Consider the following 12,331-nt stretch of genomic DNA (forward strand, 5'->3'; position numbering starts at 1 on the left):
AAAAATGGGATTAGCAATTTGTTAACAAATGGACACTTTTCTAGGTTGTAAAATGACATTTGTTATATGTCAAAAGTCATTTATGGCATTTAAATCCTGTCACAAACAAGCCATGCAAACACACCACCCAGGCTTATAAGAATAAAACATTGCACCAAAACAAAGTGTAAATGAGGGGTGTCAATGTTAATGGAAGATCTGAGGAATGTGTGGGGGTAAAGTTTTGTCTTTAGAGCTCATTGTGGCTTTAAGGGAAGGGGCAAAGTGTTTGAAATTTTAAGTAACAGAAGTGTCCAAAGTCTCTCACTAAATCTTTAAACTTTGAAAGTGATTGAATTAAACATGCATGTGAGTACACACACACACAAACACACACAGAGTACTTGCTTCATGTATGTATGACTTTTGTGATATGCTTCCTTATGCAGTATCCTGTGCAAATATCACATCACTGTGAAATGAAACAGAGTAAGATAATAATCCCCACTATCTAGTTAGGCAAAATCAAGAAACATAAGGTCCAGTAATTCTATAAATCAAATTTAAGTTCATGACAAATTGAAGCCTCAAACCTAGATGTATTGCACCTGGCCCTTTCTGTTTTCTTTACATGAGCTCATGCTCATTACCTGTCTGGAAGTATTGATTATTGATTGGCTAAAAGTAAAGGTTACTGTCTTAGACTACTTATGACCTCTCAAGCTAGCCAATCACTTAGGTCCCTCTACACTCTGTACAATCTGAGCTGCTTGGGTGTCTCTGAATAGACACACATGATTCTCCCTGCCAAGAAGACCTTCCTTTCTCTTCGCTACTCAGGTAACTTTTCTTCTTTGCCAAAACATACATTTATTTATTGAACACCTAGAGAAGACCCAATGGTGGACTTACAATGGCTAGCACTGAGACATTCGCCATCGCTGTCAGCTCTCAGGCATTGTGGAGGGTGATTCTAACAAATCAGCAAGGATTTCAGGTAGTAAATGTCACAGCAGGAGGATGTCATCCTGGCTGTGTGGGAGTGCAGAAGGAACTCGTGAAGCATTCATTTAAATACATTTGTTTGAATAAATTTGTGATATGCTTCCTTATGCAGTATCCTATGCAAATATCACATCACTGTGAAATGAAACAGAGTAAGATAATCAGCCCTACTATGTAGTTAGGCAAAATCAAGAAACATGAAGTCCAGTAATTCTATAAGTCAAATTTAAGTTCATGACAATTTTTTTGTTTACTTACACAAATAAATTTTTTCTTTACTCACACACGTTCCTCAGATCTTCCATTAACACCGACCCTTGACTCGGTGACAACATTGAGAATGCCAAAGCACTTCTAGAGGAACGCATTAAAATGCATATTTCAGAATCTCAGTTGGTTGGTCTGGTGCACATAGCATTCATTTTAAAAGCATAGTTTTAGACAATTATGACTGATCATTCATGGGCCACATTGTGAGAAAAACCAGTTTAAGAATGGTTACTTCAAACAAATATATTTAAATGAATGCTTCAGTGATGAATAGGATGTGGTTAGAATGTTCTAGACACTAAGCAAAGCCAGCATCAGACATAGAGGGAGAAAGTACAACACAAAGAAGACTACTACAAATAACTCTGTGTTACATAAAAGGAAAAAAAGTTTTTAGAGTGATAAGTAAGATAAGTAGAGTGAAATTTTTCATAGTCACAAGGCATTTTGCTTCCTAAGGTTATGATGACTTTGTGTTACAGTAAAGTTCCTCTCCGTATTCTTGCTGGCATGAAGCCTGTCCTGTACAGGTCTTAATGCCATCTACTAGAGTACAGCACCCAAGACACAGAGTAAGTGCTCAGTTAACTTTAGCAAGGGAATTAATGAGCAGAAAAGTAAATATTTCCTAGTATCTGCAGTAGTGCAACCTAATTAGCAGTGTATTTAAAGGTTATCTCAATTTTTTTATATTCTGACAATTTAGAAATACAGTTTCTTTGCTTTTACATTCACACTAAATGTATGTTTTACAGAAAACTCTTTGTAGAAGCGGGCTTAATTTTGATTAGAATTCCATTAATATTTCTTACAACCATAGCAGGAGGGCACATGCGATAATTCTCTGTATTGTTCTCAGTGTCTTGTGACCTAAAGCTAAATGAACTGCCTATAGGGATTCTGAGTAGCCACACTGGTTTGCTCGCTTCATGTCAGAGTGCCTATTGTCTTCATACTGAGTCCACACTTTGCAAGTCAGGGCCTATGCCAGGCTCCTCCTGTGCTGCCCAGGAGCTCTGCATCCCATGCCAGTGTCCCCGTGTGAGTTCATTCCTTTCGGACGTCAGGCTGGAAGTCAATGGGCACCTGTCTAAGGAGCACGCCAGGAGCACATCTTCTCACCTCTCCCTCTAATTCTTAACATTGAGCCCAGCTGACTTCCTTCTAACTGCATTCTATAAACTTTGCAGTGTGAGGCAGTGTATGGAAGGGTTCTGCTTTCTGCTAAAGGAAGCTACTGAGATCAGAATAAGAAAAGGCAAGAAATTATTTAGAATCTTAGCACACAGTCAAGCAGAGATCCAGGAGTTTCTGTAAAAGAAATCTCACCACCTATGTGACAGAGTTTTTCTAAGGATTTGAGGAACTGGGAAAAGAGTCTAGGCAGTAAATGTAAACATGTCAATAATGCCTTTCCTCAGTTGCCTGGTTTCTGCTGATCTTACAGGAACACCTGAATGATTGTACTTAAAGAAGCACAGGAGAATGATTGCATTTAAAGAAAGATTGTATATATATATATATATATATATAGATAGATAGATAGATATAGATATGTATATATATCTTAGATAAATAGGAAGTGGAAAGATGTTCAAATAAGTCCCCAAATTATTTAATGTGTCATTTCAAAAGTCTTAATATATATATATGCTTGTTTCATTTATACTACTAGTTTCTCTTAGTTAATTGAAAAGAAAGTAATGCTCTGTTATCTGTTTCATTGCAAGACAGAATCTTTCTTGTTTATGTCTTATACTCTGGGTAACTACTTTGAAGATAATAGTACACAGTGTGTTATTCTCTTATCATTTTGTTGTGAATTTTTTTCACAAAACCCAAAATTACAAATAATAAAGTTGAACTTTAAAGCTGGAAATTGCAAGATCATTTACTCAGGTCTTACAATTTTAGATAAGGCTATTTATACACATTAACTCTCAGAGAATATGGGTCATGGCTCATTGGGAGGAATAAATGAGTCTGACAAAGATTTGCTTGTTTGTTTCTTTTTGCTGTACAGGGAATTATTCTTTCTTTTGAAACAAGTTCTCAGTAAATTGCTAAGGTGCCCATGCTGGATTGGAATATACAATCTTTCTGCCCCAGCAACCTAGAGGACTGGGATTACAACTGTGTACCGCTGTGCTTGGCTACAAAGATTTCTTTTTCTTTTGGGTACCTTCTGGTCAGTGATATTGAGCAAGGGTATTTTAATAGAGAAGTCCTACAGTTTCCACTCTTAGCTCTTTTGTCCCTGATAGAGAACACCACCCTGTAGATGATAAATTTCATGAAAAAAGGTCCCTAATTTGCTTATAAGCAACTGCCTACATTTTAACAAGATCATAACTTTATAGAAGTTTCTAAATAAATATTTTTGGATGGCTGAATGTGTATAGAGTGTGGTAATAGAGGTCTTGTACAACTATTCTTTAAATAAAAATAAATTCATATAGATAGAAGGATAGATAGATATAAAATGATATAATACAAGAAGCCAGATAAAAAAGAAAAAGTTAATTTACTAAATAAAAATTCTACCATTTGAGAACTTATTATTTCAACTTAAAAACAATGGCTAAGCCTTTCAGATTTTAATTGCATTTTGGTAACCTGTAAAGGAATTTCTGTGGATATAGCACGGGGACTGTTGAATTGGTGAATTTTGACAACATATATAAATGCTTAAGTTCTAAGTAACATACTCCAAAGATCAATTCTGTATATTTTCCATATGAAAATCACTTTTCTTTCTTTAAGACTGGGATCTGTAAATGAAAATAGAAATACATTCTTTTGGGATAAAAAGAAACAGAAGTACTTCTCCTAGTGTGCTCATTATTTATGTGTTGTGGGTCAGCACCAAGTGACTCTCATGCTTATTCCTATATTTTTTACTGTTTTAAAGAATGAACAAAACTAGTGTACATTATACCCAACACAGAATCTTTAAGCAGAGCTTCAAATAATCTACAGAAATATACTACTCTGGTGTGGAATTACAAGTTGTGGAATTAAAAACAACAAGAAAAGGAAAAGTCACACTAGGCACCTCTAGTGAGTAGATGTTATTGCTGTTTTACTTGCAGCGTTAGCATAATGTAAATTTTATCGTTAGAGTGGTTTCCACAACATGTAATGGAAAATCTTGCTGTAACAAGACCTAGACAGGATCTAGACAATACAGAAATTAATTTTCTCATATAGCAAGATGCCAGCAGCTTAGAGAACACTGAACACACACAAAAAAACCGAGATGCCATGTCTCTTCTCAGGCTGCTGGAACGGGATCATGCAAATAAAGGATCATATCCAGGAGCAGCAATGCCTAGAAGAAAAAAGAAAAAGTGTTCTCGTCCTGTGTCTGTATTAAAAGGTGGAAAATCCTGCCTTGGAATGAAAAGGTGGAAAATCCTGCCCTAGTCTCAGGCACCTTTCAGACTTCTTCTAATTGTCTAATACCTAATCCAAGTACTGGCATGGGAACAGGGCCATAGACATTTGACTTACACGTTGTCAAATGTTTTGGTCTCAAGATCTCTTTCCAATGTTAATAATTATAAAGAGACTTTAGATATCCGTGTGTACATTTACTCTTTAGAATTAAAACTGAGAAAGTTTTAAAATAAGATCTCCCAGCACACAGTTCATTGGTTGCCCTAGCAATTACAGGAGAAAGTGAAGGTAGCCTCTGAAAAACTCCACTTTATGTGAGAATGTGAGCAAAGAAGACAAATAACTTCTATCAGGAAAGGAGTTTTCACCAAGTGCACTCTCCAGAAATATCCCAGGTTACCAGTGGTCCCTAAACCAGACTTTGAGAATCATCGTATCAGACCAACAAAGAGAAATCTTCCATGATCACAGATGGAGACAACCTTTGCAGGCACGTGGACACCACAGAGGAGCAAGAACAATTGTACAAAGCTGGAATTTTACCAGGAAGATAGATGCAAGTTTAGACAGGTACTGAGTAAGCAACCAATAATCAGCTGCATACAGCCAAGTTATACTGGGGAAGCCAAACAAGATTTGACTGTATATATATATATATATTTAGTTTAAAAGGCAGTTATTTTTGGTGAATTATATACTAACCTCTATAAAGACTCTGTTGCCTTGTGTTTTTGTTTCACTTTAAAAGCTGGTTTTGGATGAGTCATACACTGCTTCTTTAAGGGCCCTGCTATCTAGATTTAATGACCTAAATTTGGCTGCTCTCTGTAAGAAAAAGTGGAGCTGTTTTCTGGAAACTGAATGGAGTCCAGCTACAGGTTAATGATTATAGACGCTTGTAGTTTATTTTCACTTTCTTTTTCTCTATTTTTATTTTTCTGGTTTGTTTTGTATGTTTCTATTTTGAATCTATAGACAATTACTTCACAGTCAAGTATCCAGCATACCTTACTTAGCTTTACGAAATTCTACATTGCTTAATTTCAGACAACTAGTACAGTGTAGATCTATTGGGGTAGAGAAAGGCTACAAAAGCATCATTAAAGATGAACCCTTTCCAGATGTACTGAGTCGAGGGCCTGGGTTACAGCTAATGAGAGCGGGGCTGCAGGCAGAGACCTGGTCATGCCTGAACTCTGCACGGGCAGTCACATTTCCATGGCTGACATGTTGAATACACTTACTATCACACTTAGTGATCACGTAGAAGCCAATCTTTCTAGGAAATTAACAGCACTGTGAGGGCCTAAGAGAAGGCCACATTTGTTTCTGTTTCTTTAGGCTATAACCTCATTTATGATTAGTGGTTTTTATATTAAATAAATAATTAAAACAATGTCTGTAACTTGCTTACCATGAGGAAGTCACTATATTTCTAAGCTTCAGTTTTCCTGTAGGTAAAAATGAGGTGATCAGAGTATGCAGCTTGAGGTTGGGTCTTCAAGACACAAATACAATGCCTGGAATGGCAGATAGAGTTATGGGTTTCGGAGATACCTTTGTCCCAAGTCACAGAAACTGTGAACTCATTACTGAACATGGCAAAAGGGGCTTCGCTGTTATGACCAAGTTGAGGATCTTCAGATGCAAAGATTAATTTGCATGATCTGGGTGAGCTACTGTATTTACAAGGGTCTTATGATAAGGGAGTAAAGAGGCTGCCTTCGTCACTTACTTCATTTATCATTGAGGCATAATACCTGACACCCACAATTCAAATGAGAAAAGGTTTGCTTCGGCTCATGTTTCAGTCCAGAGTCAGCTGTTCCGAGGCAAGATGGCAGACAGAAGGGCGTAGCAGAGAAGAGTTGTTCACCTCATGGCAGGCAGAAAGCAGACAGCATCAAGGAGGAGTCAGGGAACGACATAAACCCTTGCAGGCCACAGCCCCAGTGACTCACATCTTCTGACAAAACCCCACTTCCTAACAGCACATCCTTTATAAACCCGAATAATCCAGTCATTTTCCAAAACTCCTGCTTATGAGCACAGGAGGCCCTTGGGGTACATCTGGATATAACCACAACAAAGGTCAAAGCCAGAAGGAAGAGATTAGAGTTATTTGATATAAGGGCAATGAGCCAAAGGAACCAAGTGGCTGCTATAAATTTAGATGGAAAGAAACCAGATTCTCCTCTGCAGCCCCCAGAAGAAACATGGCCTTTATAAAGCATTAATTTTAGTCTCATAGACTCTGTGAATAATTCTGACCTCCAGAACTATTAGATAATAAATTTATATAGTTTTAATTCAACAAGTTTGTGGTACCATAAACAACAGAAAACACATATACTTAAGAATATTCTGTGAATGTTAAGAAGTTCTGTTTCTATTTTTAAAATGGACCCATATATTAATATTTTAGTAGCTATATGATAGTGATCCTTTTCTCACTTAATTATATCTATTCAATAATCTTGGTAACTTGAAACAGTGTCCACCTTGCATGCTTTCCAATTGTCGTGATTTAGCTAAATAGCATCCATCCCCCATAAGCACAGCTGCAGTTTCAGTTGCTGTGGTATAATAACTGTGAGCAAGTGCCTCAAGTACCGCCTCTGCTGCTAGTTCTGTGGCACACAGATTCATAGGAAAATAATAAGCGAATATCATGATCAAAGCCCAAGCTCATCATTTCTTCCAAAGTCTATGTATGACCAGACATTGCCTACCTGATTTTCAGCTTATACACAGTTTCTTCTCTTCACATCAAACTCGTACACCATATTGAAAATGTGTAATCACAAAAGAAAATTGGCCAACAAAGATTAAATGGGTAATGTAATAGTTCAGCTAGGTTCACTTACAAGTAGTCAGCCAGCAAGGGCTGGGCCTAAGACAGAGTCAGGTACATAAAAAGATAACAGCACATACATAGCATTAAGAGCTAACTCAAGCATGCAGCTAGTTAAGCATAGGACAAACACACAGGAAAAAGGAGAAAAAGTTAGGATAAGAATGGGCAGGTAAGAACCCTTCCTCTAGGAAAGAAACTTTTAGGTAGCGTATGCTAAATTAGTTGACAGCTCCTCCTTACTCCGGGCTGGACTGGAGAAACAGAAATGAACAGCAACCAAGTTCCTTTGAACTCAGTTTCCTTTGAACTTGGACAGCTGAGTAACTGATTTTCTTTTGACTCTGCATTACAAAGCATAAAACCCAATTGGCTATTCTAAGCTCACAGAGCCACCTATTTAAAACAAGTTCCACACTCTGCTTATCTATGTAAGACCAAAATGAAAACAGCGCCTCAGAATTCTACCTTTGGAGTTCCCTCCTGCAAACTAGGAACTATTTTTCCTCTTACTATTTCCATAAACACTTTCTCAGCTTCCTCTTTTGTCTAAGATTTTATTCTTTGACTTCTGATACAACAAGCTTGAGTTCACACAGTTTGTACGGAGTTTCAAAACAACACTGAGAGTAAAATGCAGATGTAAATTATGCTGGAGAGGAAAGACTTGACTAGGAAAATCCCAGTGCTGACCCTATTGAAAGATCCCACTCATGCAGGCACAGAAAATCACAGTAACATCAAATCAGCATCAGTGAAGGATGTGATCATGACAAAGTACATCATGATTACCCAGAGAAAATGATGATTCTATCAAAAAAAACTTCATACGCTTTTATAGATGAGTGGGTGCAACTACAGACCATACTCATAAGCAAAATAAATCAGCCCCATATGTATAAACACTGTATTGTCTCCCTAGTATAATAAACTGAAAGAGTAAATAAAATTCAAAAGGTGCAATAGATATTGTGAAAGGGAAAGAAACTACTAAAAAGGAAAGAACTGGGATGAGGGAAAGGAGAAAAGAAAGAAAGAAGGAAAGGAAAAATATATATATGCACACAAGATAGCTAAGATAACAGTATTACTCATTTCTATTGGGTAATTGAGAGGAACAGTGAATGCTTAATTGTTTGATAAATTTTGAATGCCTATATCTGGTAACCTGAACAACTACTTTTAAGATAACAATATACAATATAACAATGATTGTTAATTTCCTATCATTTTGTTGTGAAATTCTGTATTGCTTCTAATGTTTTAAAAAAATTTCTTATTCTCTTTAAAATAAAAAAAATACTTCATATGAAAGGAGGCCTGCAAGAGGCTTTGTGGCATTGAAATTACAAAGGATAAAATATTAGAAGCTGAGACCTTCTTACAAAAGAGGCTGACAGTTTATCAAGGTTTAAAAAGATTTAACTTATACAAAAAGGCCAGTACCATTCAAACTATTCTTAATAAGTTTTATATAAAGAAATAAAACATTTTAATCCTCTTTGTTTCTAATGCTTTATGTTGCAATATATTAAGCAACTATTAGTTTTAATATTTTTGTTTCTGTATACAAGAAGAGAATTTTAATGTTTTGATGGAAAGTTTTAAAGGTTATTGTACTGTCATAATTTTCTTAGGAGTTATTAAGATCACTTTACCCAGTGTTAGCTTGTATGGTCATTTTTACAGTTCTGCCATATTAATGAAGGCTTGCGGGCATGTGGACCATTAATGCATTGTGCAATGTGCCAAATGCTGAATTGTGTCTTGTGACACTGTACCACTATGTCACTCTGCCCATTTTAAATCTGTGAAGTTGGAACAAAAGAAGTTAAACAGTATGCACAAACTCCTATCCAGTTAGTCATAGCTGGGGTTCAAACTCAGCCTGTGCAAGCCCAGTGCTGGGCTGTGGATGCTCCACTGGCTTAACCTTGTCATTCCTGACACTCCTAGGATATTGACTGTGTATTAGGATTTTTGTTCCTCAAGGTAAGTTGCAGATGTATATGACAATCCCATTAAACCAAATTTGGACGATAGGAACCAGTTCATTAAGGGCCCCAGACGCAAGGCATTAAGGCTTGGAAAAGCCATGGAACATATCAAAGTAAATGATGCTATCCGACCCCAGACAGAGGATCTTGAGTTGACAAATAGATTCAGTATCGGTCATTGAATGAACGTGTTCAGTGGCTGGGCCTTTAAATTATATTCTAAGTGTTTTTCTCAGAATCTCATAAAAAACTTTTCCCCAGCACTTATTAACTCTCTTCTGCAAAGTTTGCCTATTCCAGAGAGCCAATTTCATTTTTTTCCCTGATGAAAGGAAATGTTAACTTCCTGGCAATCTAAAGAGGTCATAATGTCTGGTGATTGCTTACTGTGCTTTTCTTTAAGATGGCTTATGTGTATTTTTAAATGCGTCTTTGAAAGCCAGACCACGAGAAGCAGCATATTTCTGGAATTTCAATATAAGAAGTGTGTTGGAACTAGTAGTTATTCAGCAGGCTTCAAATCATACCATGAACTTGATTCAGGAAAATATTAATTGATGATGACTGGCCTCTGCATCATGCATTGTGCGTTGCACAAAGCATTGACGACAGTGTCTGAATGAGGGCTGACTGACTGCATGGCTTTTAGAACAGTCACCACTGTACCATGTGCTCTGGCCACTGGGAGGTTGCCCCAGCCCAAAACCTCCCCCTGCAGACAAACTCAGGTCCACACTCCCTTAAAGAAAGCACTCTCTCCTCAGCAGCCTGCAGAACTCCTTTGCTAACGCTTCTGCTTTAGACCTGAACTGATGCTTCCTTGTTTGGTCTTTTTAATATTTTTTCATTGATATTCAATGAGTTGGTGCTCAGGCTGAAAGGCCCAGATGGGAGAAAACACAAATTTATTCACTAACTTCTCTGTAGGACAAAGGATCCACAAGAAAATCCCCCAGCTCTTAAAGTCATCAGCTGTCAATAATTTATATCATTGTCCTGCTATTAGAGCTTTCAGCCTTGGCTTAAATAAAAGCATTATCTTCCTTTTTTTCTCCATCTGAGTCTGGACAGCACAAAATCCTAAATTATCTTTGAGATATGATTTACACTTTACTACATGTTGTATGTAAACGTAACAGTGGCTATGACAAAATCAGTTCATTTCATTGCCAGTTAATAGGACGTCAAATGTAAGGCAGTCTACAGTTGGTTTCTGTCTTGACTCCAGATATTGTCAGATAGCGAGGATTTTTTTTTTTTTCTAAATTCCTGTTCCTCTTTCCCCCAACAGCAGCCTTAGTTTTCTTCTGTGCAAGATGCTTTTTGGAACTCTAACCATGTTTCAGTCAGAAGAAAGCAAAAAGAAAAATAGTAAAGAGGTTCACAGTTGCTAAATCAGTTCACCTGCAAAATTTGAGTGACTTCTGCTTCAGCCCATCATCCCGGACAATGTCATATGGCCATGCTTAAATCAATGGAAGCTAAGAGTGCATTATTTTTACTTGTTCACTTATGAAACAAAACCACCACTAGATTCAATTAAGAAAATAAGGACAACGAATATGGAATTCTAGACAGCTTTGTAACCATCTCTAGCTCAATACAAGTGAAGTTTCATCTCTATGTCTTTTGCAACTGAAATTTCTTCCTCCAATGCAGGTTTTTATCATTAAAAAAAATCACACCCTGGGTCAACATTCAACTCTTATGTAACATTGTATCCTCAGAAAACTTTCTTTTTTTCTTTTGGGTTCATTTCAATTTACAAATGAAGATGAATATAGTGCCCATATATGGTTGATTACACGGCAGAGCTGTCTTTACTATGCCTTTCACTGAGATACGTCTATATCTTCCTGCTGAATCTGAACTGACTTATGACTGATTTCACCTAAGAAGCCCATTAGAAATTACGTTCTGCCAATTCCAGAAGCAGCCTTCACAACAGCTGTCACCTTCTGTCTGGCAATGGGGCGACATGGAGATGATCTAAAACAAAATGGAGAAACGAACCTACTGTAGTCAGCCTTCCAGATGGTCTGTACCACGCCACCAAATAGGAGGAGTGAATCCATTTAAACCCCCCAGACTGGCCCTGCTCCTCAGTAGTTTCCACTAAATCATTTAGTCAGCACCATGAAGAGCTGCACAACAAGTATAACTGGCTGCGTCCAAATCCCCAACCTTCAAAATGATGAGTTATTCTAAATGGATGTTGGCTTATGTACCTAAATTATGGAGAGACTCAATGCACAGGAATTGAAATTCAGCATTCTACCCCACATGTTCTGAGTATGGATACTCAGTCTTGCCTTGTGCATTATATTCTAAGATCTCACATTACTGTAGAGAGTCTCCCTGTCCAGCCTAGGGCGTATCATGCCCTACCCAACCTCAAGCTATGTCTGTTTTAATTAGCTGATACATTACTTGCATTCAGCCCTTTCACTTTTAATTCTTTATTAAGTTATAAATTTATTGTCTCTCTAACATTATGTATTCTGTGAAATTATGTTTGTGCCCTATGTATCTTTTATTAAAGGATATACAATATATATTTTCAACCTTTGGAGACAGAAAGATCTTGCTTTCCATAACAGCTCAGCCAATTAACTGATGCTTCCGTGACTGGTTTGCATTCCCAGGCACGCATTAGCATACAAGTAGTTTATCTGAGAAGTGATGAAAGCACTGTAAACTAGTGAAGAAGTTAAAGATGGGGAAAATGTAAAGGGTACATTGTGAAAGCAATCAACACCATGAGCAAGGAGAACTTCAACTCCCAGGAGAACTATGGGAGCACAGGGGCATTCATACATTAATCTCA

The 12,331-nt window shown here is 37.2% G+C and overlaps 1 protein-coding gene and 1 long non-coding RNA gene across 2 annotated transcripts in view; both read right to left on the reverse strand.

The window, feature by feature from the left end:
- The window catches only part of Cntnap5 (contactin associated protein-like 5), an 809,758-nt gene that overhangs the window by 18,847 nt on the left and 778,580 nt on the right, over window positions 1-12,331 (reverse strand). The window lies entirely within an intron of this gene.
- Window positions 388-6,992, reverse strand: LOC102011960. Its single transcript, XR_263016.2, has 4 exons — window positions 6,414-6,992; window positions 6,068-6,104; window positions 4,502-4,585; window positions 388-451 (listed from the first exon to the last, which is right to left on the reverse strand). It is a non-coding gene; the product is annotated as an uncharacterized LOC102011960 (long non-coding RNA).

This window comes from Chinchilla lanigera, unplaced genomic scaffold (assembly GCF_000276665.1).
Source record: "Chinchilla lanigera isolate Chin_1 unplaced genomic scaffold, ChiLan1.0 scaffold00058, whole genome shotgun sequence".
Classification (NCBI taxonomy): domain Eukaryota; kingdom Metazoa; phylum Chordata; class Mammalia; order Rodentia; family Chinchillidae; genus Chinchilla; species Chinchilla lanigera.